At 44.3% G+C, this 10,363-nt stretch overlaps 1 long non-coding RNA gene across 2 annotated transcripts in view; it reads right to left on the minus strand.

Annotated features, from left to right (window-relative positions):
• LOC146588441 (uncharacterized) overlaps nt 1-10,363 on the minus strand; it is a 72,556-nt gene that overhangs the window by 55,292 nt on the left and 6,901 nt on the right. For both annotated transcript variants that reach the window (XR_014897422.1, XR_014897421.1), the window contains exon 2: nt 3,380-3,490. This is a non-coding gene — a long non-coding RNA (uncharacterized LOC146588441). The remainder of the gene's footprint in view (nt 1-3,379; nt 3,491-10,363) is intronic.

The raw sequence follows: 10,363 nt of genomic DNA on the forward strand, positions 1-10,363 counted from the left end.
AAAGCATAAAAGTTTGTTTGACAATCCCCAATGCCTTTGGATTTTTCACATTGCGGTTAGTATTCTTAAAAATGACTTATTCTGCATTACAGCCAGAAGACTTCAGTAGCATCCAAGCCTCTTGTACCCAGCAGCATGTAAGCACACAGGAACAAATGCCTGTGCCTGACTAACATCTCTTTCAGGAATTAGACAAGCAAGGAAGGTTATTTTACTTAAGGTAGAAAGACTTCAAAATGGTAGACAAAACAAATAGAGTGTTATTTTAAAGCACCTGTAAGTTGAAGACAATCTTCACAAACCAGTCTAAGAAAAGTTTCAGTGCACCCAGGAAGTAACCAGCCACATAGTGAGTACTATGTACTCAGCCTAACTCAGTGAGTATTTTTTGCAGCTCCCTTCTACACTCAGTCATGAAGGATATAGATCATTACAGCCTCCAGCTACAGAGCTGTAGCTCACAGTGTAGCAGCTCACACTTTTAGCTCTGGAGATCCCCAGCTCAATCTGCTGCATGTCAGCCAAGAGGGCAGCTGTCATATAATTACAGCCACAACTTCGCATGTGAAAAAGTAAGGAGAGCGAACAGAGATCTTATTATAGAATCCTGGTTGCAACCTGCTGAACAGCTCCCTGTTTAAAGTAACTTTTTGTAAAGGAGGGAAAAAAAAAAAAAAAGTCTTCCAAATCAGCAACAAGTCAGTTGTTACAAATGTCTACATATAGTAGTTAAAGCACATAAGCCTGCACAGTCATTGAGTAAGGCTCTAGTCCTTTATCAGCAAAAAAGGGCTACTCTCAAGGCTGCAACCAAGCAATTCGAAGTCCAACAAGGGGTCCAGCTTTTTTCTGAACTGTAAGTGTTCACCAGACAGCAAGGCACTTGGACATCCATATTACAATTCAGATTCAAGAAACCTTGTTTTCTTAGCTTAGATATATCTTGCTTTCTCCAAACTGTACATACAAGTTCTCAGGGAGACTTAACAATACAGAGAACTTTGGAGGAGAGTATGTTTGAACTACAAAGATGTAAAACATGGCAAAAAAATTCAATTTCAAATGAAAAGATCTTTCAATGGCTGCCACATAAAACAATTAGACCAAGTTTCTTCTATCTATGATCTTTCTGTAGATCCTTCTGTACACGCACAGCAATTTTCAAGACAAAATTTCCCAAATYAAGATGTTCAAAGCCAGAATTTAAAACAATACAAAATAGTTTTAAAGTAACATTAGTTTTACCCCAATAATTATTCTAGAAATATCTCTCTCTCTCTCCCCCCTCAGTAAAGCTATTTCAGGCTTAAGAGACATTCCTATCCCTCTCTACAGCTCAGCAGCACAGAACCTATGAGAAGTCCCCATTGCCTGCAGTCAATCAACACTCTGGCTTGTTGCAAACTGCTCACCTGCTTGCTAAACACTACTCAGAGTAGACTGATCTGACTCAAACATTTCAGTACCTGCTAGAACACAGACTAGCTGAAACACGTCAACTAGGTTCATGCACACTGCATCAGTGGCCTTTCAAAACTCCCTGACAAGAAGCRCAGTGCTTCTGACCAGCGTTGAAGGAGAGGTACCTAGCAGACAGTCAAGCTAAAAGGTGTCCAGACAAATGCTAATTCAGATAGAGCACGACGCTGCAACAGTTAACCATACAATTCAGCACAAATGCAGACACACTAAATAGTTTGTATTTAAACTAGTTAAACTTTCTTGTGACAACCTCCTGTCAGCCTTGGTTCTAGAGATCCAATTTTCATTTTGATCAGACTTTCTGTTCCTCCCTCACCCCAAGCAGGACTGGCTCAGAATATCTGACCATCTCCCTTCCTCAAAAGRGGGTGGGAAAGTCAATCAAGGACACGAAGCCTGGTTTTGAGGAAAGCARTGCACAACCACAGTAGCACAGAAGCATTTGGGGTTCATGACATACACACAGCAAAACCTTGGCTGGGTTCATCGCACAGAAGAGACCCATAGAGTGCTCGCCTCTCCTTACCTATGCAACCACAGAGAGCTCACGARCATCTGAGCTACGCTTGTGGTAGAGTCCAATATAAGCAACTGCAAGCAGAGATCACTGAAACGAGACACCATTATGCTATTTTCTGGTATTATTTCTGTAAATTTAGCACTGCTAAAAGGTTCCAGATAGGCAGTCTCTGGAGACTGAAAACCTCTCCCTACCCTCAGAAGAAATGCAGGGAGAATAGCAGCAAACATATACTTGTCTTTCTCATCTCTCCCAGCCTGCCGAGGCTGGGATGACTGACAAAGGTGCAGAATGAGGGATATGCATAAATTACTAATATTGCGGTAGCAGTCTCACTGTTGCTGTGATAGTCTAAAGACGTAACAGAGACAGGCTCTGCAGGGAGATGTTACTTCGAAATCATTCATTCAGGAAACTTACATACTGAAGAGAAAAGAATCATTCTGTGGTGAACTCTATCAAAAACCTCAGCTTTAAGACCCTTCATTTCTGAGTCAAAACCAATTTTAACAAGAAAAGGGAAAGAACAGGAAATCGATGCGAAACATAAGGAACTTTGGGTTTCAAATGAGCAACACYGGAGAAGCATTACTTTTGGACACATATCCTAACGCACTTCTCATTCCCGACCTGGAAAGTCCATCCCACTTCTGAGAGCCAGATAAGTGTTTTTCTCCACAATCTCCCTGCTGAAATAGCCAAGTGGCATACCAGCGAGAGGATAATGGGTAGCTGTGCACTAGGAAATGGAAGGAAGCCAAAAAGCCACTTCAGCCTGCTGCTCAGGCTGAAACACGTACTTTAAAAGTGCAAGGCTCCAGATTCGCATTCTCCCAGATCTTTTATTTCATTCTAGGTCTCATGCTAAATCTATTGCCACAGAAGCCAAGTACGCATAAGCAGTACATCAGAAAATGCAGCTTTCTACCAAATTTTCTTTTTCCTCTCCCTTGTTGTGAGGGGCATAGATTATGCAGGGGTATTGGTTTATTCTGGGACTAATGACCTCAACGTTGACATTGCTGAAGAAAGTTAAAATCAGTTATTTTCATCTTTCTTAGTAATGAACATAAATTTATTTTTCATTAAAAAAAAACAAACACTTTGCCTCTCAAAATAATTGAAATAGCTACCAGGATTTTACCAAAATCCTGGAAAAACTCAAGTTTATTAATAACATTTTGAATAAAACAATCCACATCAAAAGAAAAGGAAGCTGTCAATTTTTCACATAAGAGAGAATCCATTTTGAAAACTAGTATTTTCTATTAAAAATTCTTGCATTTAAAATAGGAAAAAGGTTTCCACCAACTCCAGACACTGATGGAAAGGGGAAAAAAAAAAAAAAAAGAAAAGAAAGAAATAAACAAGCCCTACCCCCAACTGGATGGCATTCCTCTCTTTGGGTGCAATGTGGTAATATTTGACTGATGCATCTGATCCATTCCAAAATTCCAGGCGATGTTTTAATCATCAATGAGCAGAATCCTATTAATTTTCAGGAAAAAAAATAGAAAAACAATAGAATATGGAGGCAGAAGGACACAGAGCAGCTGGCATTTGTCTAGCAGATCCAGTTGATTTAACTAGGACCATAATTATCAGCAGATTAAAGAATTAGATGATGGCAGAAACTGATATCTACTAGTATAACTCCTCCTCCCTTCCATCTCTTGCTGCCATTTCAGCTTATCCCAATCTCCCACTATAGCTTGAAATGAGAGTCCCATACCAAAGGGAATGAAATAGGAACAGGGAAAGGAGTGGAAAGATATAAAACAGAATAAAAGTATAATAGGGTAAAGTATAAAGAGACCATTGGCACACAGCCAAGAGCCTGCTCAGGCCCTTGCTATGGCATAAAACAGGAGGGGTAGACATGTAGAAGGGCAAATGGGAGGAGATGAAGGTTCTGGTGGCCCCTGAGCTCAGGGTGGGGAAGAAATGGCAGCAAACAGTACCCAGATGAGCCCCAGAGTACACCATGAGCTCAACATTCAGAAGCAACAAACAACACACCAGGCGACTCTCCAGCATGGCGTCTGCTGTGACAGGCATCTTCATTATTGATGGCATGGTCACGGAAACACAGTGTGAGCCTTCCACGTTAAACAAGGCTTCCCAGCCTGCCCATAAATTCATTTTGCTACCAACCACACCCACATCAATCGAACAACCACTTCTGTTCTGAAGCAAGCCTCCGCTTACAGTCATGCACCAAAACAGCTGCAACGGTTGCATTTCAACACTGACAAGCCCTGCAAGCCCTCAGGWCCAGCCAATGGAAGAGGCAGCTTAACCCCAAGGGCAACGTACCTGTCCCAACAGCAGCCAGAAGGCCAGCAGGAGTCCGCAAGGCCGACTGACCTGCCAAACCAGCCCACCGCCCAATCAACCAACCTGAAGTCATGAATTTTCCCACTAGGAGATAGGCTGAACAGTCAACAGGATGGCATAGAAATACTCATGGTCTACTTGGCTTACTGCCCATTTGGAAACACAAACTGCACAAAGGTCTCTGAGCACATAAGCGAGTCGCCCAGTTGTACCTTAGGGCTGTTCTGTGTTCCCAAGTACTGGGACAATTAAGAGAAAAAAAGAGCTGGATGAGGAAGAGTGAAAAGTGCAAGAACAAGCTAAGGTACTGCAAAGGGAAGGGAAATGCAGACTGGAAGGTGCAGTATTACAGTAGGAAAAGTGGTTCCTGCAGTCTGGAGCTGGAGCGAGGGGAAATGGGAGGGGGCTGTTAGTAGTGAGAAGGCAAGTGAAGGCATGCTCCAGTAGGAGAAAGGAAGAGCACGTGGCCCAGTGCTGATAAATCAGGTGCATGGCCAAAGTCTTATACCCGCTCCAAAGCATCTGACCAGGGGGAGGGGGCTGTAGCATAAGCAACAAGCAGGATCAGCAACAAGCATGCTCGCCCTGCAGCTTTGGGTAGTCATTTAAAGTATCTCRGGTCCAGACCACTAAGTACCTTGAAGATAAGGATGCAGGCCTTGAATTTGATGCAATATGATCACATGGCGCTCATACAAGGGGAGAATGATACACTCCCAGGTACAAGGGCAGCACAGCTGCAGCTCACTTCCATTAGGATCCTCAGAGCACACAGCTTCATACGGAGGCAGGCTGCATTTGTAACCAACCCCTCTTGGCCTGTCAGGAGGGCTTGAACCCTGGAGCATCAGCAGTGAAAGCACAAACCTCTGCCTCATGCTCTTAAATAATTAAACTCCGTGGGAGCAGCAGCAGACTCATAAAACTCTTACACAAACCAAGCCAGCCATTAATGGGGGTCAAAGATGAACGCTCTATTTTTTAAGTGTGCTTTGATGCGTGGGGAGAGTGGTGAGAGGAGATCTTCATTACTCTCTCTGGAACCTGATGAATTTTCTCTTTCCGGACTATCAACACCTCCTGCTTCCACCCGAACCCCATGCTGCTGGCAATCATCCGGACAGCCAGAGACAATTAGAAGGTGTGTTTGGACGACATCTATGCTAGCTGGTTACCTGCAGGTGGGGAAGCAAGAGACCTGGCTGAGAAATGCCGGGCTCTACGAAACATCCAGTCTGTGCTTATTGCAAGGTTTGGGTTTCACACAGATGCAGCTGGGTGGGATTCCCGGGCCAGCACAATACTGAAAGTCATACAAGCCACAACCTAACACACCATCTCCTATACAGCAAGGCATGGAGTACAGCACAAGCTAGTAAAGTCTGCGGGGATTATTAGCCTGGGCTCTGTGCCAGAGCGGGGAGCTGCCGCGACGATGGGGAGGTAGCCTACAGCACCGCAGGTCAGCAGGGAGGAAATGGAAGTCCCCCAACAGGCAAGGGGAGGCAGCAGCAGGAAAAGCAAGACCCAGTTGAGGAAAAGGTCACAGAAACACTAGTCTGACCTGTYCCTTCTGGCCTAAAAATATACATAATACACACACATGCATTATATATGAGAGCTTTCTCACATATACTGGTTTGTTCAAATACTTGAAGCCRAGCTGTACTCTTTCACTGCCCACATGTCCTTTGCATTCCCCCCATCCACATCAGAGTTTTGGAAATGATTATTTAAGCTTTCCATTAACAAACAAACAAACAAAAACCAGGGAGGTTGGGGGGGGGGAGGATGCAGGTTGTCTTGTGGAAGAGGTCACCATATCGACACAGAAAACAGCAGCATGCAGGGGATGTTTGGATTTTACCAGCTGCAAGCCAAACCAGCGCTGCTCTGTGAAAGCAGATCCTTCCAACTCAAGCCGACAAGGCCGAGACTCTGCCGGCCTCTTTTCTCTGCTGCTGCCTTTGCTCCACAGAGGAGAGGCCAGAGATYGGAAGAGGCTCACCTGCACCCACAGCACTGTGCACGCTGAGGAGCTCCAAAAGGAATCTTTTCTCCAAAAGGAGTCCTTTTTGCCCACCAGGACTAGGTAACAGAGCATCAGAAGGGCTCAGTGAGAAAATAAATGATGTGTTGGAATTAGAAAAGCCTTCAACCTAATGAGAAGCTCAGGCAAAAGCAAAGTATCTGCCTGCTGGGCAAGGGGACAGCCCTTCCCACAGCTTCCTGGGCTACCACACACCACATAAGCAAAAAGGTATATCAAGAGAGAGTGCACATGATGTGTAGGGGCCAAGTATTCACGAGCRGTCTCCGTATTGTGCTGAGACAGCGGCTAGCATAGCAGGAGGCCTTAGAGGACACGGAGGCCTGCAGGGAAGCAAAGTGAGCTTTTATTTTAAGCAGCACTGACAGACACCCATTCTTTCAGGTCACTAGGAACCTTCTTCCAGCAAACTCTCTTAACTTTCCTCCAAAAGCAAAAGTACTAGTTTTGCACACAACAGAAGCACCCAGCCTTCCCAGCATGGCAAAAGCAGCAGCTGTTGCTTCCATTATTCCTGGAAATAAAGGGGAAAACAGCTAGGACTCCTAAGCCTTGGCACCTCTTCCCTTCTGGCTACTGGAGCTACAGTTACTATTCAGGACAGAAGTGCTCAACAGGGCACACATTCCAGGGGGCTGAGCTATCCCATGTGGCCAGACTCAAAATGGCAGACAGCACTGAATAAGATAATTAGAAAGTGCAACAGAAACCACAACACAGAAGCAAGCAGCTTCCATTACAAGAAATTATTCTCTAGCATGGTTAGACTCGCCACCCCCTATGCTGGGTCATGGTGGTACCTCAAGAGCGCACTGCTATTATCTGTTTGCAATCTCACATTTCAGTCAGTCTTTCTGCTTAATGCATGAAAAGTAGGGCTAATCAGATTCACTCTCTCTTTCTGCTTAATGTCTTCAGTTCCCAAGTATGTTCTGTAGCTGTAGTGCTTCAATTGATCTTCAGCTAACACTTGCCAGGAGCATACGGTGCGCAAAAAAAAAAAGAAAAAAAAAGAGAGAGAGAGAGAGAGAAAAGGAAAAAAAAAAGGAACTACCTATTTATTTCAGGCCTTCTTTCCCCCCATTATGTTCAACATTCCTTCTACAGTCCAGCTTTTGAAAACAAATTTCAGAGGAAATTCCCATTTCCCTCTCTACACCACACCCACCTCTCAAATGAGTTCCTTTCTTCAAACTGCTCCTCCAGTGGTATCTGAGTAATTATTTATAAGTCTATCAGCCTTTATTCTCACTCTCTGGAACACCTTTTTAAAATATTCCCTCACTAGGAACTTCCGCAGAAGGATGTCTTCGGCTGGCACTGTAATATCTCTTTGTTAACGTATGTGAAGTGACCATCTCACGTGCTCCTCCCTGCCTCCTCCCAACACTATTTGATTATTGCAGTCCCATATGCGAACTCTAGTATGCCCTCAGCATTTCTGGGCTGAGTACAAAGTGTCTTCTAATAAGGCCCTGAAACCCTGAAAAGGTTGCTTCTTTCTTCACTGCATTCCTTAGCCCTCCACGAGGTAGCTGCTGCACTGCTGGGATCAGCAGCAATAGCTTGATCATCATCAGAGTGATCATTGCAACAGCAGAGAAGCCCAAAACAGAACAGATTTCCTGGATCTTTTCACTGAATTTGCGTGCTAAAACTGGCTTACAGAAACACCAACTATCACAAATAGTGTTAAGCAGTACAGGAGGAGAGTACAACCCATTCAAGTACCATTTCAAGTACAACTGAAAGATTTGCCAGAACATCAACTACTCAGCAAGTAACTACAAGAGATGAGAAAAAGATGTAGGTGGAGGACAAGAGTGCCAGGATACATATCTCTATCCAGAAGGAGCAGGAAATGGAGACAGCAGAGAAAAAACTGCAACCAGTTCCTGCATCTGTAYGTGCCTCCTGCCTAATACCCACTACCTCAATCAGAACAGTGGTRGATCCCGAGAAGATTTCAATTCTCCAGCTCCTTCACTAATATCTTCCCCAGAGGCTCAACTCATGTGCAAGGGGATGGAAGGAGGGAGAGGGCGAAAAAAAATAGTGACTTCCCACTAAAATTACATACAGCATTTTCTATGTCATTTGCTCTCTTCCAAATGTGTCTTCTATATATATATTTTGCAGCTGTCCTGTAAGTATGTGAGATTAAAATTATTTATATGTGCATATATCTCCTTGAAAACAAAGACACCTTGTACTTAGCACATCCAGTGGCACCATTATTTAGTATCTATACACTGGTTTTCTCCTTTATTCACTGCATCTTTAGATCACACATCCACTGTAACAGCCACCCTGTGTATAATTATACCACCTAAAGCAGCACAACCACACAATAATCCTATTTTTGCCAAAATGTCTTCATAAACAAACAAGGAGAATTTAGATTTAAATGCTCAAACTCAACTGCAGTATAGCATGAAACAAATCTCTATATACTAACAACTCTCAAGTTGGGGCAAATTCCCTCTTCCCTCCCTACTCTCCTTATTCCAAGACAGCTGTGCCAAACATTCCTGATTTGTGCAGCACACCAATTGCAACCTGCCCTCACCTCACGTATGGCTACGTGGTCAGTTCACATACACACAGGCTCACTGCATCCAACTGCTTTGGGCACACTACTCTCCAGTGACACCATCTTCACCATCATGCTATATAAAATTCAGTAGACAGACACATTATCTGCTCCCTTAGTCATAAAGCAGTCACTGTGGGTCAAGAGATGCCTCCATCGAGTCTCCCAAATGCACACTCTCACCTGTCTCCTGGCCCTGCTAAGTATACACTTGGCTGTGCATCTCATCAGGTTACAAATCCACCTCTCCCTGCTGCATACACAAACAGCGAGGGCTAATGCGGATACACTGGTTTACCAAAAACAAACCTCAGACAGAAACACTGTTATATGATTTAGTGGAAGCAAAGTTCTTTGCCAGTTCCCAAGCAGTTTTGCCTGCTGCCCTACATATATACATGTATACACATATGCCAGCTGCATCTTGCTCTACCTCCCCTCCCAAAGCAACACACCAAGCAGACCCCAAAGTCACCCAAACAGCCTGAAGCCTGAGTTCCAGCACTGCCCTGGCTCCATTGCATCCCCACAATAAGACGATGTCCACTCTGCACTACCGCAGCAGTGTCCCGCAAGGCCTTCCCAATTGCCAGTGGGGCCTGGAAGTTATTTAAGCAACTGCATCTGGGGCAACTGTAATTCACGTTTCAAAGATGGGGAGAATCCTTCCCAGCAGCGTGGTACCTGACTTCAGGCCTGGCTCACCACACATCTGCAGAAAAATCTGAATTCACCCTGCCCCTGCCATTTATCCCAGATGTCAAGGACTGTCTGGTCCCATCAACTCTGAGGCCTTAGTCCAAACTGCCATCATCACCTCATTCAGTGAAGCTCTTTCACAAGCATAACCTACACTGACTCCTCAGGCAGATGCCTCCTCCCCTCACCAGGAGGGGGATACAGCTACTATTTTTTAAGCTCTTGTAATATCCTTAGGCTCTGCCTATTACCGGATGCCCTAAAATGCACTCCCTTTAGCAAAAGGCTCTCAAGAACTATATAGTATGTCTTTTATTGAGGAGACAGTGAATCTCAAGTTCTTCCCTTTTCCATTTGGAAAACACTCCTTGGAAATAGAACCAGCATCTGGAAGCATGCAAGTATATCCTGGGGAAAGGAGGAGAGGAGGGAAAGGGAGTGAACTGAAAATGAAGATTGAGAGCAAGGCTTCACATTACAGCTGAACCAAGCTAATAGTTCACTTCTGCCAAATAAGGGAGGCCCCTCTTCCACCTTTCTTTTATTCCCAACCCCTCGCTTCTAGCTACACAATCTTACCCCTCCTATGCTGCAGCTCTGATGCTAGCCTGAAACCCAGAAAGCAGGTTCAGCTTTCTACCCCAGCAGAAAACTATTTAACTTTTTTTTTTTTTTTTTTTTT

This window comes from Rhea americana, unplaced genomic scaffold, assembly GCF_003343005.1.
Source record: "Rhea americana isolate MKP2758 unplaced genomic scaffold, rheAme1 scaffold_511, whole genome shotgun sequence".
NCBI lineage: Eukaryota > Metazoa > Chordata > Aves > Rheiformes > Rheidae > Rhea > Rhea americana.